The 14,555-nt window shown below is 40.4% G+C and overlaps 1 protein-coding gene and 1 long non-coding RNA gene across 4 annotated transcripts in view; one reads left to right on the top strand and one right to left on the bottom strand.

Moving 5' to 3' along the window:
• cadm1b (cell adhesion molecule 1b) overlaps positions 1 to 14,555 on the top strand; it is a 167,068-nt gene that overhangs the window by 42,464 nt on the left and 110,049 nt on the right. The window lies entirely within an intron of this gene.
• On the bottom strand, positions 12,097 to 14,514 carry LOC134641396 (uncharacterized). 2 transcript variants are annotated; one of them, XR_010095530.1, is made up of 4 exons: positions 14,333 to 14,514; positions 13,449 to 13,497; positions 13,218 to 13,280; positions 12,097 to 12,818 (listed from the first exon to the last, which is right to left on the bottom strand). It is a non-coding gene; the product is annotated as an uncharacterized LOC134641396 (long non-coding RNA). The 2 variants fall into 2 exon arrangements; XR_010573935.1 differs by lacking the exon at positions 14,333 to 14,514 and having other exon boundaries at positions 13,449 to 13,699.

Here is a 14,555-nt window from a genome sequence, read left to right as displayed (position 1 = left end):
GTGCAGGTGTACCAAGGACAATTATGACTGTTTTAAAGGCAGTTGGCAGTCACACTGAGTATTTATGCACTGCCGAAGAGGTGCCTAAATGCAGACTTCATTTTTATTTTTTGCCAGAGGTACGTGCACTGAGAACCCATTTCATTTGCATGAATGAGAGGGTCACAAATTCCCACACAAGTGCACCGCTGGTGTCTCTCTGAACGTGGTGTTTGGCTTTTGAGTAGGACAGCAACAATTATTTTTACTTGCAAGATGCCAATTATTTTCCCAAGTAATAGGAAAGTAATTTCTTGTTCACTGTTAAAACCTTTGCAAAATAAAACAGCAACAGCAGTTATAATTTCCTGCAGCCCATGCAATGTCTTCACAGTGATAGCTCTGCTACACCAACAGCTCCAAACACAAAAGCAGCTGAATTTACTGAAATGTAAGAAAAAGTAAATTAATAAAAGCAGGAACCTGAGAATGTTTGGCATATGGGCTCAAATGCACTATTCAACAGTTGGCTGCAGTTTAAATACCATAAGCATCAAATACAAGAGAAGTCACAAGCGAGCCTCTGAGAAGTGAACTTTAATCTTGTTATCTTATGAATTCCATGTCAGCCTGCCCCCACACAGTTTACATCCTTTGGGGTCAAATTTAAAGTTCACCCATCTATCATCCCTTGTCTCTGTCCCTAAATCAGCTGTAGAGAGCCTGTTACAATCTCTTCCATCACTTCTCCCAACAAGCCCCAGGCTTTAAAAGGCTATGCTCCTTCATTGCCCAAATTGAGACTAAATGCTGTAGTAGAGCCCCAGTTTAACAGTTTGACACTTTACGCCATCACTTATCCAGCAGGACACTATATAGATTGAAATATCTCTCATATAAATAGCACGAGCACAGTTATTGTGATCCTTTCGGCCTGCTGCCCTATCATTCTCTTGTGTATTGGTCTTTTTTGATTGTTGGCTCACATCAGTCACTCCTGGTTTGATTTCTCATGAACAAACTGTTCAACCTCGTTGGGGATGTTTTTCAACAGTGACACTCGAAAATTTCATTTCAATTCCATCGCCTTAAAGTTAGTTAAAGTGATAAAGTATGATTTTGTTATACGTGTTTGATATTAACCGTTTCAGAGGGGGGACAGGTCTCCAAGAGAGACAAACAGAACATCACGCTTAGATAAAAACGCACCAAAACTGCCGTCTTAAATTTGACTTTAACCAGATGGGATGAAATGATGACAGCGACTGCAATCAAAGGTACCGATTCTGCGCTGTCATGGGGGTTACGCACGTGAGGAACGACAGTCTCTGTGCGTAGAAACTTGTGACAAAGAGAGGGAGAGACAGAGGCAGAAAAAGAGATGAAGACAGCAGAGAACAAATTATTGGGATCAAGCCAGATGCTTCAGGTCTCCATAGAAACTCCCCACACTTCACACTCTTCTCTATTTTCCTTCCATTTCTTTATTTATTTTGTTGTCAGCAGTTCCAGAATAACTTAATTAAAGCCAAGGCAGGCTAGCATGCTGTGTGAGATGACAGGAGGCCTGAGATGATTTGTGATGGATTACTGCATTTTATCTTCCCTTTATTTACTTGGTTGAAATGCACTGAAGCCTGCTATAATGCCAAATGAATGTGTGATAAACAGTGTTTTTGTGTTTGCTCAAAGTGATTTAGCAAACAAGTCTTTGCAAATATGCATGAGACGCGCCCCCCCTCCCACCCCCCCACCCCTTTACTTTTTACATGATCCATGTTTTTGTTTTGAACTGGTGTCCTGCTGTCTGTGCAGATAAAAGTGGCGGCAGCAGCGGTGGGTACCTGTAAAAAGCTCCGATGTAGAGCTCCTTTGATAAACACAGCTCTTAATTGGACATCATGGGGAGACTAAAAACACATCATCTTCACGTGAACTGGTTAACTAGCAAAGTTTGCTTCCTGTTTATTTTCTGTTTACGTAGCATCATCCCAGTCGTGCCAGTACAAGGTCACGGAGATTTCTGGATGCACAAATTAGCATCGGTGATGAATTCAAAGTTGAGCAAGATTTAATGCTTGAGGGGTTTTTAAACAGTTACAAAAATGCAGTATATGTCTTAAACCTTCAAGGTTAGGTCCTCCAGGCAGAAAATATTATTTTTCCCTCCTACACATCCGTTTGAACTCCAAAATATAGACCTAGTTTCAGTCTGTCTTCATAAAAAACTTTAACTTTGACTGATATCAAATACCGTCTGAGCTGTCGCACGCTGTCAATCAGCCTACTGTATCAAGCGATCTGTCAGTTGGCGCTGAGAAGTGTTATTTTGCTATTTCAGGGCTAAACTATTGAACGTGTCTTAGATTTTTTTTGCAATTGAAGCTTCAAAATGAAGTACAGAGTGGATGCACCCTAGTCGCCTCAAGTTGCCTCTTATTCTGTGTTTGTCGCCCCAAATCAGAATAATACTCCCACTGCTGGGTCGAGCTGCGCTACTCTTCTTTAAAGGCTGCTGAGCTCTGTGGCAGTCGAAGCTAAACTCTCTGCAGGGTTGGAGTTCAATGATCTGAACCTGTGAGGGGTGCTAGGATGGTTAACTGGGGTGGACGTTTGTTCTAAAACATTGTTTTGTTTTTTTTCTTTAGTAATGCGGTATACAAAGCTGCCACTACACCCGAATTGCACTTGAGACAGTGTAACTGGGCTTTTGCTCTGTGGTTTTCTTTTTCTACTAATGGACTGTCCTCAGCCAGGGGTGCTATCCATCACATGCACTACCTGAAGTCTGGAGCCTCTATAAAGATTGGGACTGTTAAGAGAAGATGGATGGCCCTTGTCGCTGCCAAGCATCATCCTCCAAATGCCTAAATTAAATCTAGAAAATCTCATGGGGAGGTTAGATTAGCCTAGTAATAGCAGACATAAGGGAGGACTTGCCTTGCCCCCGTTATCACTACACTGGCAGATCTTTAGACATTTTATGAAAACTGTGAACATTAGCTTTAAAAGTCATTTTAAGGTTAGGTGAAGAGCACTTTATAGATATAAGATTATCTCACCTTGGTTAAATTCCCAGAGAGAGCTGTGCCACAAGGAGCAGGGAGTGGACTAGCTAACTGGATCTGTCCTCATTCCCTCCCCATGCTCCTTTCTTTCTTTTTTTTTGCCTCTGGGAATTAGTCAAAGAGTGAAACAATCGTTAAAGAAGTCCATATTAGATTGACCTTTGTTTCTCAGCTTACACCTCTTTTGGTCTTTTAAAAGGTTTGTTGGTCCTGTGGCCTTTTAAAGCCAGTGGTTATGGATTTGTTTCCTCTCATTGAGGTGGTTGACTGGGGCAGCATGGTTTTCATTCGCTGCTGGAAGCTCTTTAAAAAACAAGCACACCCAGTTTCATAGACACAAATTCTCCTTCACTTTGTAGCACTTTTTCGGAGAGGACAAAGTACAGAAATGGGGTGTAATCTGTTGATTATGATTGATTATGAGGGCAGATGTGCTTCTTTTGAGTTACTGTCTGGATCCAAGAGATGCCTAACGCCTGTCTTTTCAGTTCAAATTACAATTATACAAATAGGTGGATAAAAAGTAATCGCGCAAACTTTTTTTACATTATCCGAGTGGCTGAAAAATGGTATTCTTTGTACCTGTAGTTTGAAAAAGTACAGCAACTATTATCGTGCTGTTATTCCAGAAATAATGTAGTTTAGTTTCAAATACTGAGATCAGTCTATGGGCAAGTAGTTCCACTCTCGTCTTTTGGCTCTGAACAATGTCAGCGAGAGCTGATATCCTTAACATGCTCATATCAGGCACATAGCTCTGGCTGTGAGCACAGCAGTCCCACCGACCTGCTGTTCAAACGTGCTGTTTGTAGTGGGGAGCCAATCACAGAAAAGCTGGCTTGCAGGGAAGAGGAAGGGAGCTTAAACAGTTTGTTTCAGGGAGTGTGTAAACCGAAGTGTTGCACCAAGGCCCAGTATAAAAAGAATAAGGATTATTTTGAACTGTGACTCATTCAAAGCTACTCAGGTAAAGTCCAAGAATAAAAATATTGAGGTGGAAAGGAGCACAATAGGTCTCCTTTACATTTTATTGAATTATAGTCATGGTGTCATTTAGTTCCCCTTCACCACTCAGGGTCCTGGGCGGGCTGGAGCCTTTCCCAGCTGTCACTGGGAGAGAGATGAGGCACACCCTGGACAGGGCAACAGTGCTAACCACTGCACTGGAAGCAACATTTTAGATTTTGCTCATTCCTGTTGATAAACAGGTCGATTCTTGAATTTCTTGAATTGAAATTAGATTGAAGATTCAATGTGCGGTTATAGTTTCTGTAAGTCTTAATGGCAACACTCTGGGCAGGCTGTATGGGTTTTTTTTTAACACAACTAATACTAATTGTTTTTTGAATATGTAATTTTTATTCTACTGGAAATTTATTTAGTCAAAACAAGCTTTAAGAGTGCTGATCTGCTTTACAGACAACACTGAAATAATTACAGAGTCTCAGACAGAGTAGTCAGAACAAAGGGGACAGAGAATTAGTGTAATGGGTAAATTCAGCATAATGTCCATTTCCACAGCACTTAGTCCATCAGTGTACCAATGGAGTCATCTCCTACCTTTCACTCTCCTGTTCTGGCTTCTTAATCTCCAACCAAAGTCCTGTGGTCAGTCACTTTTATTATTATTTCTCTTCTGCTTTCACTATAAAGCGAACATTTCCTGTTTGTGTTTCAAATTAAAAGGCTGCTGAGGCCAGTTTCAATAAGGAAATTAGCAATGACACACATGAAAACACAGAGGCCACAGTTCACTGATAATGATTAATAAGAATTGCAGGTCAAAGACATAAAGGTGATTAATTAAAGGTAGATTATGTGGAATATCTCCCACTCGAAGGGTCACCACTGTTTTACAGTAGCACACAGTTTGAATTCTACACGGTGCTGCCTTGCTTTTTAACCCGACTTTTAATAAATACAATAGTACGCAGACGTCAAAGCAGCAGATGTTTGTTTCTACCAAGTTACACAATCTCAGCTTGCAAGAGGACCAGGCCTCCAGTCTTCTGCATCAGTTGATGCCTCTGGTCATTGGAAGTAGACAGTGCCAGGAAGAAAACAAACTCTAGGAAGCCAACTATCCCATTGGTTGTGTGCTCTCCAGTGGTCGCTTGGCAAGAGCATCTACCCACGGTGCATTTACTTTTTTTATTCATCGCATGCCTGTCCTTCAGCATGATTGACAGGAGGTCAGAATCATATTAAAACATGCTCTTTTTGGCTCACCTATCTGTGACCTCAGCAAACACTTTCCTGATGATTTCATGGTCTCATTCACATACAGGAACATGTTAGGTGTTTAATTATATTCCCAGTCAGAGTCAAAAAGGACAGTAGCGCGCAGTACTTTTTGATCGGCATGCCACAGGAGTGTGCGGTATCCCTCGGATTCTCAGTCTGATCCACTCGTCCAGGCTCAAAACAGCGCGATGCTCAGCTCAAGGCTGCACAACTGGACTTTGGCACGGGCAACACGTTCCTTCTTTTATATTTATGGCCATTATTTCATCGCATCATTAATTCAGTAAACGTTAAAAGCCAGTGTAGCTGTTGCGGAGGGGTGAGCATAATATGGCGATATTGTTGCACTGGTGACTGTGTTGCTTACAAAATGCAGGCTAAATTCACTAAAACTGAAGGTAAACAAAGAGGACTTTTATTTTTTTCAAACAACAGCAAACAAATTAAAGAGGAGTAAATCAGCAAACGGGGTTTTTAAAAAAAAACTCTGGTCTAGCATGCTTGGAAAATTAGAAATCATCATCTGTCCTTTATGGAAAGCTTATTTCAAAATCGCCTACAGGCCTGGCACTCTGCAGCTGAGGTTAATGGAAAATATGTTAAAAATGAGCAGTCCAACATACATACTGCACAGTCACAGCGCTGCAAAGGTTTACACCGACTTCCCATTTAAAGTGAATTTGTATTCGCTGTCAGAACATTTTCCCTGCATTTGGATAGACTGCAGCTATTTATTAAATGGCTAATAGTGAACACTGCAGGCATTGTGGCCAATTGATATCCTCATGCTTTCCGTGAAGCCTATTATGTAGACTTAAAAAAAGAAAAAACACGGGGCTTCTTCTGAATGTTTTTCTGATAAGTATTTTGACCGCCAGCGTGTTCGATAGTCTGTAAAATACAGTACTCCGGCTCTTGTTCCATGCTAAGCCCAGGGGAGGGTCGCTGCCAATCATTTTTAGTTTGAAGTGTAATGAACTGCCACCAATCTTTCCTTCACAGTTTCTACTCTAACATTCAAATCTATCATCAAGAATATCACGCTGCTGCCGCTGCACTCGGTGGTAAGTGTCTCTCCTCCACTTATTCCAATGTATCATGAAAGGTTTTTATAATTTTTTTCCCCTTCCTCCTGCTAGCAGTGTAAAGCCCCATGTGTATCATGTCTGAGTGCTACAAGGGTGGGAAAGAGTGGCTTTTCTCATTTCCTCTGACTGTTTTGGAACTGAATCACATTAGCACAGTGACAGGGAGTATGACTAGACCATAAAACATCTCGCTTTGCCTCTGTCCAAATGAGAGATGTGTCTGCTCAACGCTGCAGGTGCTTGCAGCAGCTGAATGATGCAACGAGAATATTGAAAATCACTCTTGCTAGCGTTTCTTTTTAAGGCGGCCTCTCTGCTGCATCTCACTCTCGGATGGTTCGTATTTAGCGTCTTATCAGATCTAAAGCCGTCATTACTGCACCGAGTGCTTGCTGTTTTATGGCGGTTCTCTAGTGCACCAACTCTTTGGGGTAGGAGATACTGTTGAGCGGATCTAGCAGATCTGGGCAATGCCACTGGTGGGTAACAGGCCAAGATGTGTCAGGGGACCAGACTGTTATTATCTGCGATGAAAATCCATGCTATCCTGACGGCTACAATTAGTGTCAGCTGGGGTATTGAGTCTTTAAAAAGGACTCCTGGCCTTTTGGCTCCCAGCCTGTCTGGCTATAGATGTCTCTAATGAGTCATTAGCCGCATGGCCTCTCCTCTCATGAGTCCACCCCATAATGGCACACCTTTCATCTATTTTACAGAGAGGCTGTCGTTGGTCATTAGTACAGCTCTGAAGTCCTATTACCTTTACGTCAATGATGAATGAATAAAATGCGGTTGCCAAGAACAATATCTCTTCGTATCCTGTGGTCAGCCATGACTCTGTTTTAATTCAATTTCTCCTCTACCATTAAGTGTAATTGATAATTGATGTGGTCTAACTTCATTGTCAGAAGATGCTGAATTTTTCAAACTAAACCACGGGGCACGTTGTCATTGCCGCGTGTTTACCAGAGGTGCATTTTGCTGTCTTCAGCAGAGGCAGTTTGCTGTCACGGATGATGACTTGACACTGATGCGATCCGCAGGGAGCTGCAGCTCTCGGGAACAAACCTCCTAAAATAATGAAGCTGCTTTAGTCGTTTAAAATGCTGCACGGTGCCCACAAGTGCCATCTTGCCCGTGCCACTCGGTACCGACTCCGTGCCCTCGCGTCTCTCTGAAATTGTGCCGCTTCGGATTGTTGTTTTCTCTTCATGTGTTTGTTTTTGACACAGGAGCAAATTGTTAGTGTGCGCAGCCGTTTGACAACCACGGGCAAGCACAGAGTCTTCGGTTCAAAACGTAGGGCAGCATCGATGGCTTCAGAGGCTTGTTTTGCATAACACCGCCCGAGGAAATATCCGCTTTTCTTTTAACTTCAGTTGAACGCTGCTCCCTATCAGAGTGCCAGTTTAGCCAGGCTGCAGGTCTGCTGCTGTGCATGGTTTCACTCGTACGATGGCACATCGTATTGATGGAATAGTAAATATGTAACTTTGAAAGCAGCAGAAACATAACACAGCTAGAGGTGTCACCCAGAGTGATTAAGTAATTACTTTGGGTTTGAGGTTAATTATTTAATCAGTGGATTTATTGTTAATCAATGGTCTTAGCTGACAAACTCTTGCTCTTTAATTGAATAGTCATTCGGTGTTTCGCATAAATTATCCAGAGATGAAACTATTCGCGCGTCTGTGACACTACTGCAGTTTTCACATTCATCGCTGGGTGCCAATAAAAAACAGACTGTTTTATTTTTTCTATTGATAGACAAATGAAAATCTCTCTAAAGAAGTCAAGGGACTCCTCATTTATGATGATTTAAAGATTCTGGTGAAGCCTTTTAAAAGAGAGATGTTTCTGAATACATGAACTTTTGGGTATGGATGAATTGGAAATAATAAAATCTACTTTAATAAAATATAGCAATTTTATTCATAGATAAAATATCATCTAAAAATACAAGTTCATTTCAACCAGGAGAAGAAAAACAGAGACCCATCTTTCATCACAATTATTCATTACCGTGTTTTAAATTTGCATATTTTTTTACTTCCTCTTTTTTACTTCTTCATAATAGCCAAGAATATTATTAATTAATTAGAAGTCTATTGATAATGAGATCAGATCTGAGATGGCAGGTCTGGCATTTTTGCATTATCTTATCCCCCAATTCTGTGAACTCTCTTGTCATTAATAGCGCTTATTGCAAGAGTTGGCACTGGCTGGATGACCTCTTTCTATCTGCATTTGTGTAACTTTGTAAAAGTTTCGACCTTGCTCAGCAGATCAGGTCCCTCTTGCTAATTCATGGCTCAGAGCTCTTTGTAAAACTGGAAACGATCTTTAAACCTAACACTTTTCAAGGCTGGAAAATTAGAGTGTGTCCTTCTTGGTTGGAGCATCAAGGCTTTCAGAACAACAGTGAAAGAGCAGCTCTGTGAAGCACAGAGCGTAGTAAAGCAACAGTTGTAAGTGCTACGATGAACTAAATGTTATCTCTGTACTGATAACTTACTTACCCCGAGGCTTTACTGCAGAAATCACTGAACAGATATCTCATTATTTAAGAGCAAATAAAATGCGAAAAGCTGCTTTACTCTGGAGATTGTTTGTGTTTTTTCAGAGCTCACAGAAAGCTGCGTCTTATTCTATTGAATGGGGAGTTGCCATGTCCCACCAAGGGAGACACACTCAGGTGGACAACCTTGAACTCCTCCTACCCATTGACCCACCCGCACATTTTGACTGATTATCAGTAGCAGTCTAGACAGTGTGCTTTGCCCTTGTGTCTCCCAGGCTTTGTATGGACTATACTTTCAGTGTGAGTCGATCTTTGTCCTGCTCCATTGGCTGTCACAGCTCAGCCAATTTTAAAAAAAAAGAGAGAAAGAAAGCCATCTCTGAAGCACCTGGGGTTCATAGTCCAATGGACTGAAGGGTGGAGGTTGTTTTTAATGATGAGCCCAGATCAGCCACGAGGGCACCAGGCTAACTTGCCTCTGCTGTCAGTCATAGTTCAAAGCTAACAGCAATATTTTGCTCTCATTGCCTTTCTCTTGTTACTTTGTGGCTTAAACTGTTATTCCTTTCCTCCTCGAGAGAGTATTGTAACCCACACCATTTAGCATTGCTTATTGTATTTACCACCACATGCAATAATAATGTTGTACTTTCTAGTCCTCAACGTTTGTTATGATTTTCTGTTTTCAGCTGTTTTGCAGATTCAGATTAATAATAAATAAATAAATAATAGATAAAGTATGCTTTCAGACTGCAACATGCAATTATCAATAAATCTACACATTGTCTTCCTGATGCATCATTTGGACTTTTTATCTGAAATCACTAATATTTTACAAGCTTTGAATTAGAATTTTTATTTGAATCCATCTCTCCTCCAATAGATGTCCTACTGTTAAAGGCTCACTATCACACTTAATCTTGCGCGGTCCATGAATACATCTCTGGTGTGACGTTGGTAATTTGCCAGATTATCTGCCAACACTTTTTTTTGGAAATGCTATGTTTGTTCTGATAGACCAAGAGCTGTTTTAACCAATCAAAAGCAAGCTCTAGACTGACGAAGGGGTGATTCTCATAACCTGCACCTTTCATATGTCTCAATCACAAACCTAGATCCTAACTGTACAACTGTGGTCTTTCTTTATCTTGACTTTTACAGACTGATATTCTGACTCTCCTCTGACTTTAACATTTTGGCATTTCTCCGCCCATATTGTTTGTTTGTTTTTTCCTTTGTACCCTGAAATATCCGGTAAGAACAGGCAGTCTTTTATTTTGTCTATTGGATTTTGGAAGCTTTTTATAAGAGAGTCGAGTATGAATCCCGTGTAATAGCACTGGGTTCTTAATGTTTGCTCTTTTCGCATTTGTTTCATTGTAAAAGGTTTAAAAATAAATACAACCTGAAGAAAAACAAGTCTTGTTTTGTACAACCAGAAGGCCAAAACCCAAAATGCTCAATGTTCTATAAAACCTTTAAAAACAACTGCATTATAACTTGTTAGTGCTAATTTCTTAGAAAGCTTAATAGTGCTTATGAATTCTGTTAGGGCTTTAATGTGAAATGTTACCCCTCATTTCAACATCTCTTATAATGTAGGACTTAAGTGAACCAAATCCTGGTTCATTTTGTCGTCTCTTAATCATGGCACTCAATTGTACATTGTCTGTTTTCCACTACTACATTACGTCAGTAGTAGGTACTTGATTGATTGGGATTCAATTCACTCGAGTCTTTCACACACTGCATGCATCTCCATTTATTTTCCCTCAGAAGTTGTGCAGCTTCCGTCCTCAGATTGTTCATTTGCCTTGTTTGTGTGCCTACTTGGCTCGGCGGAGGGGTTGTGAGATCCCTGGAATTAAAAGGGTACAAATAAGCAGAGAAATGGATAAGAGAGTGTGAAGAATCAAGCTGTGTGATGTAACATCCGGCGTTGGAAGACATCCTTGTCTTTTGATCGAGCCGAGTGAAAAACACTTCACACAGGCCCGTGGACTGAATACAGGGCTCAATCCCTCCCGGGCTACAGCACGAAATCCCCCAAACTTGCTTTTTTCCCCCTCCTTTGCTTTTCTCCTCCTGAGCTTTGCTCTGTGAATATTCAAAAATCAAAGCTAGCAGACCTAGATTTTAGATTCTTAGCTTGATGAAGTTTTTCAGTGTTTTGATGAAGTACACTCGTTCCTCGAAAAACACAGATGTATATTGACCTTCGTTGCTGCCTGCATTTAGACACATAAACTGCTGAGCACCAGAATATATGGGATAATCTCCCCTCTCTCCATTTCAATTGGAGGTACAACTCCGTGGCAGTGCACTGTGCAGAGAAGAGATTGGCTAATCTGTGAAAGCGAGTCTAGTGCTCACTAGAATATTATGCTCACTGATTTAATGTCCTCTCTGTCTTTTTCTCCTAGGTAAGCACTTTCCTGCTGCTGTATCGGGCATGGGGGTCGGGTCGCTACTAGTGGTGGCTGCCTACAAGGGCTGGGATGACTGATTGAGGTGATGTACTGCAGTGTGTCCATTGACAACAGAATAGCTAGTAGCACTGATTTCTCAACACATTGACAAGTGAGGACTTGCTCGTGCTGGAAATGGAAGCCATGACAGGAACTAAGATGCTCACACATAGAGATGTCTATCCAGTAAGGTTTCTTAAAAGCAATCACAGTTGCATAAAACCTGGTCTTATTTTTGCTAAATGCCATTGCTGAGATGTGGAAATTCAGCATTAAAAAGAGCCCCACCAGGAGAATGCACATGAGCCATCAGCTAATCAGACAGGTTTTAAACAAAGCCCCGGGACAGAACTGATTTAGAAGAGAAAATGGAAGATGAGAAAGTTATTACCCAAACTGTAGCATCCATCATAATTCAGTTTCAATTTCTTCTCATTATGCAGATACACTGTAAAATCTAATTAGTTCCCAGAACTCAAAAAAATTATGGAAACTCGTTGCCTCAAAAAAATTGAGTAAAGCTTAGCTAAAAATGACTAAGTTAGGACAACGTATTTATTTTGAGTATTCTGTACAAGCTCATTTGTTCCCAGAACTCAAAAAAATTGGATCAAGTTTACGTAAGATGACCAAGTTAGGGCAACTTACTCATTTTGAGTACACCCTACTCAAAATGTACACAGCCGTGTTAGTTCCCAGAACTCAAAAAAATTATGGAAACTCGTTGCCTCAAAAAAACTAAGTAAAGCTTACTTAGGATGACTGTTAGGACAACTTATACATTGCAAGTCTGCAGTATTAAGAATAACTTGATATTTCTGACTTTCTGACAATACTAATTTTTTACCTACTGACAAACATTTCAAGTTCAACTAAATGAAAAAACAATTTGTGGTACCATGAATATCATTAAAAATAATTAACAACACTTTTGTAATGATGTTAAAATGAGCACAACTTTTATTTTCAAACACAACAAAGTACAACAGCCAACATACTGGACACTGTTCTGCTGAATAAAAATGATATTGCCATCACTGTTATAATCTTACAACGAAACAAAGTCTTAGATGTAATTATTCTGAAAATAAGTTTAGGCCTACCACAAGTTTGTTTTGTACTTACATTATTTATATAATCAACATAAAATATTTATTGTTCTGTCACAAGTGCAGTCTCTAATTTAAACAACACATTCGTTTTTCATTCCAACACAGGAGCTGGAATGTTGTAATATTTTAAGGATGGCTTGTTTCCAGTCCAGGCATTACTGCCTGAATGACTGTCATGGATCGAGGTGATCCAAATGTAAGTGCAGAAGAAAGTCTTTAACTTCCCTTAAGTACAGTCGCAGTGGATGTGGGTTGGAGATGCAATGAGCTTGAACCTGCAGGCGACCATCTTCACTGACCACACCATCTGTGACGGGGGACTCATCTCTCCTGGTGTCCTGCAAGCAAACAATCATATTTTTTGGAACATGAACTTAATTGCTTTCTTAAAACATTTTTTCTGCATTTGGTATAAAACAGACTCCAATTTAGACAATCTCAGGCTCCCTCCCCGCCGGAGAGGTGACATTCAATGTCCCAAATTGTCAGTCTGGATAGCCGTGACCACCACGCAACACACAATATTGTCATGAAAGAATAATTTTAAAAAGGGCTATGCAAACATGGGCAATAACTTTCATTCTAATGATGTGCAAAATGATTTTGGGCACAAAACAAATTTTGCTGTTAGAAAACTTGCAGACTTCACTATATACAGTGTAGACTCTCTAAACTAAGTTTGGGGGATGTGATCTTTCAAGAAATGCAGACCAAACTGTTGTTGTTTGTTTACTTACACAGCATGTCTTGTAGAATTAACTGGAGTCACAGCAACAGCACAGTGCAGTCATATCTCAAGTCTAATAACAGAAGACAGGAAAAGATCAGTAAAGAAACAACTTCCCCAAACCAAAGCACAAATAAAACAATAAGTAAGACAGGCTGATCTAAAGTATGATTAAAGTTCAGCCTGATTAATATAAATGTCACTGACAGTTGCTAATATATTGAAAAACCAAAATACTTACCACTGAGTTGATGTCTTTCTGTCCAACAGCAGGAGTGCTGGTCCCGAGCCTCAAAGACAGTAAGAAGCAAGCAGAGGGAGAAAAAAACAGAACATTGATTTGATCCTTAATGGCTGTGCAATCACTGTAACATAGAGTTCGCTTATGTTGTTAAATAAAGGCTAGATTTGACATTAATAGATGCCACAGATGTTCTAAAGCTGCCACAAAGCATGAAAAAATAGACGTCTCCGAAAACGTCGGAGCATTTTTGCAAATATGTGATGTCTTGATAAATCGAGCAGATATTTGAAATTCACACAGCTACATTCTTGCCTGAAAATATCTTAAAAGTTTATTTTGTGACCCAGAAAAAGTAATATGTTTTTCAGCGGCGCTCCTCCGCCATTGCCGCGCTTACAAGTGCGCACAGGCTCCGACAACCGTGGCCGACAAATGCGATCCTCTTTTTCACCAGACTACCCTTTCTGGGTCACAAAATAACATTTTAAGATATTTTCAGGCGAGAATGTAGCTGTATAATGCTCAAATATCTACTTAATTTATCAAAATATCACATATTTGCAAAAGTGCTTCCACGTTTTCGGAGAGCTCCGTTATCCACCCCCCACACCCACACCCACCCCACCCCTAACGGCTGCACCTCCCAAAGAATTTTGTCTGGGCTCTTATCTCACTTATTCATTTCAAACAATCAACAAAAAAATTCACCGACGTAGTTTTATGTAAGGTTTTTAAGGCTGTGGTGTTAATTTTTAAGTAACATGAGCACAGCGGCAGCAGCAACGCTAGGCTAACACTAACTAGCTAGCAAGATTATAAACCTGGTGCTAAACTAAGAGAAGCCACAAAATCAGTTTGAATAAGAGTAAACATTTACTCACCAAGTCAGTAAAGATCCACAGCAATGACAACAATAATATCTCCAGGTTTGCTCAATATATTCCATAACAAATGCTGGCGCCATGAACATGCGGACTGATCCGGGAGGGAGGAGAACGGCAGTCACGTGGCATTTTCAAAACACATCTTTCATCCTTCCGCCCTGAGAAGCAAAACTTCCAGCTTACTTATTTTTTCTAAGTTAGGACAGCTCAAATTAATCGA

This window comes from Pelmatolapia mariae, linkage group LG14, assembly GCF_036321145.2.
Source record: "Pelmatolapia mariae isolate MD_Pm_ZW linkage group LG14, Pm_UMD_F_2, whole genome shotgun sequence".
Classification (NCBI taxonomy): Eukaryota; Metazoa; Chordata; class Actinopteri; order Cichliformes; family Cichlidae; genus Pelmatolapia; species Pelmatolapia mariae.
Note: the sequence above shows the minus strand (reverse complement) of the source record. Positions and strands in the feature narration are given on the sequence as shown.